We start from the raw sequence: 3,502 nt of genomic DNA, 5'->3' as shown, positions 1-3,502 counted from the left end.
AAAAAAAAAGAATATCATCTATTTTTAATCAGAATAACTTTAAGGATAAGTGTTGTTTCTTCAGGGCATATATAAATATATATAAATATATATAAATTGTACCATTGTGACCTCATTTTGGGTAAAACCTTATACACACGGCAGCCGTTTTGAGTGTCTGTGTGAGATAACAACGCAGGTCTGTGCTCCTGTCGTGTGGGGACGCATGCATTACATCACAGATTCTCCTGTGAATAGACAGAGTGACGTCGGCGTCCTGACTCAGACTAATGCAAAGGAGCACGCATTGGAGGCGGGCATAGTTGTTCTTCCTGTGACGCTCGGCTAATTTAGCTAGAAAATCCACTCCTGTTTGTTGACACGAGGCTTGTTAAATACACCTTTTACCTTTTTTTTTTTTTTCTCTCTCTCCATTATGCTGGTAGAGTTTTCAAAATGGCTGTTTTTGTAAGAGTAAGGTCAGTTTGTACAGGCGGTAAAATTAAGTTGTTTCTTTTTGTTTTGTTTTTTTTCCCACCTCCCTGCACCTCATCACAGGATGGACTTTCTCAGTGCTGTCCACACCAAGTGTTCCTTTTCCTGTTTAGGGTTCAGATTTATGTGGGAAAACACAGGTTTTAGGTGAATGTTCTCAGGTGTTTCTCGCTCTTAAACAAATATCCCACTTGACAGAGCACTGCTTTTCCACGTGTTGAAATCTGCTTTATCTTCTTTCTAACTTGGCCTTTAGTGGAGTGATTGTCTTTCAAAAAAAGAAAAGATGCATGCATGTATTTGTAGATAAAAAGCCCCCTTAATGAGATATGAAGTGATTTCCCATCTTAGGTTCGCAGGAGTCGAGCGTATACTGAATCTTTATTATTGCAGAGCTGCTGAAATGGACAATCAGGTGTCAGGAGATGCTTATCTGGGCTTCGGACGAGTGCTTTTTTCAGCTCGTATGTGACATTGTGTTGTGTTTTCTTTTTTGGCTTTGTATTATAGATTTCAGATGCTTTTTATTTTTATTTTAGCGTTTTCAGCTTTGTTTTTGATGAATTTGTGTGTCTTCTGATCCAAGTGCTTCTTATCCCGCGCCTTGAGACGAACAGGGTCTCGTTAAGGTTAGCTTGCAACCTGTCCGGGATCCTGCGATGGCTGAGAGGCGGCGTTTGCTCGTGGCCTCGCGTCTTTGTACAAACTCTGTTGGCTTTACAAAACACAGAGGAGAATCTGTGTCATTTGTGTCCGTGCTTTTTGAAGTCAGTCAATCAATTCAGCTTTTTGAACTTTAACCTGTTACCTCTCTGAACTGTTAACCGTTAAAGATTGTTCCCCACAGCCCCGACACACACGCGCACACACACACACACACACACACACACACACACACACACACACACACACAGTCACCCCACTTTACAAAGCAGCTTCATTCCTACTGACGTTGGAAGTAAATCAGGCTTTGTACGTGGGTTCTGTTCAGAGACCTTAACACAGCATGAGCTGACCAGAGAGCGCGCGGTACCTCAGTTTAATCAGTTTTTACTGTTCAAGTCAAATATCACCAGATGGCTGTCGTGGCTTTGATTCTGGACTCACTTCTCGGTGGGAAATTACCACCAGCTGCTACAGAGCAACTGGTCATTACTTTTATGTTTTTTGTAACGGACCTCACAGTCATCACAGTGGCGTTCTTGAATTTCAGTGCAATGTCCACAAAGGATTGAACTGTCCATCCTCAGGCACAGGAAAGCAAAGGCGGACTTCAGGTTTATGTAAAACCCTGCTCGAGACTTCAGAAACCATTTGATTTGCAAATCGAATAACTAAATTCGTTTCTCTCCGCAAAACGCTTAAGCGCCTTTTAGATGCGGAATACAAAACATTGCCGGCTTTATCTGTTTACCGTAAAGTTCCTCCTCCTTCTCAAAGATGAGCCCATGGCTGAGGCAGCGACAGCCACACTAACCTTGCAATAATTGCCAGACACATGCAAGAAGTGTTGCATTTGTGGCATTGATTGCCAATGTCAACTATGATGAGGTTAAACCACACTTTTGAACATTTAGAGTTGCGAGTGTGTGTCTGCGTTTGGTGCATGGTGCAACATCAAGCAGTAGCTGCTCCTGGTTCTCACACGGGGGCTCGAGGAGGCCGTTCCACACAGACGCCGTAAACCGAACACACGGTTGCTGAGACACGATGATAAAACATTCAGCTGTTTGGCGAATTCTCCAGTGAACCCATGAGCACGTGCAGGACACCTTTCTGAAAAAAGTGACTGAAATTACGTAGTCAGACATGAGGCTGATGTGTTAGGACGCCGTCAGGCTCAGAGAGTGTCTACGTGTAGAATGTGTTGCTCTTCATTAACTCAGGCGTACAGCTGATTTAAATGTTTGATAAGTGCATCTCTTAGAAACACAGTAAACACTTTGTGAATGTGAGATTCAAAGGCTCAGCTCCATGAATGTCATCTGTCTTTTTTTCATGCCCTTACAGTAATGGGTTGGTATGTTGGAGTACTGCGTAGGCCCAAAACAAAACAAAAGGGGAAAATGACAGCCCTCACGTATTCCTGCTTCCTTGTATCTGCAGTATGAGTGGATACGAGGGCTGTTTTTCTTTGTATCAGGAGTAGCAGGTGTCACAGTTGCCAGTAATGGCTGACAATCAAATAGAGACGTACTGCGGCTGGAAGCATGTTGGGGGAGGATGGCTGGAGAGAAGCTAAATTCAATCAATCCCAATCTAAAGGATCAACACTGCTTTTTCACATTTGACCCTGTGACCTTTTGGCCCCCAAGGCAGCTTTTAAAGCACCCTCCCCCCCTTCGGTGAATCCATATTTATCGTATAACTATCGACTGCTTGTGTGGGATATTTGCACATGAACAACAAAGGTACCGCCACTCGACTGTACTCGCTCTCTCTGTGGACGGCAGCATTTTCAAGGAACATGTTCTTAACATGCGCGGTAGCAACAATCATGAGACGTAAAGACAACGCCGTATACCTCCAAACACTCTCGACATCCCTTCAACCACAATCAAACCCCGTTTCTACCTCAAGGACTAAAAGCTTTGGCAGATTTCTCCTGCAGGGCCACACCTGGGAGAATCCTGCTGGAGGCTGCGCTCAGGCCAAAAAACCCCACTCAAGTGATGGTGGTGCCGGTTCATAAGGATTTTAAAAGAGATTGTAGTGACCACAGACAATCAGCTGAAAATGCAATTCTCACCTTTAACAATGACCATTTTAGAGGCAGCTCTTTGGCAAGAGCTCCCCTCAGTGGAAGGTTTTTGTTACAGCGCACAATCAGTCAAAGTTTCCTGTATGGGGGGGAAAAAAACATGGAAGGATATGAAGGCTTCAACTATTCCATTTACTTTCTTTTCCTTTCTTTACTTCCTTGTGGTGTTTCCAGAGTTTAATGTTTGTGGGGGATGTAAAAGCTTCAGAATCAGCATTCAGATCACGGAACACTAAAACCAAACTTCACAGGCTTTTAGAATCAGTA

The sequence above is a fragment of the Pundamilia nyererei genome, unplaced genomic scaffold (genome assembly GCF_000239375.1).
Source record: "Pundamilia nyererei isolate P.nyererei 1_Seehausen unplaced genomic scaffold, PunNye1.0 scaffold00036, whole genome shotgun sequence".
Lineage (NCBI taxonomy): Eukaryota > Metazoa > Chordata > Actinopteri > Cichliformes > Cichlidae > Pundamilia > Pundamilia nyererei.
Note: the sequence above shows the minus strand (reverse complement) of the source record.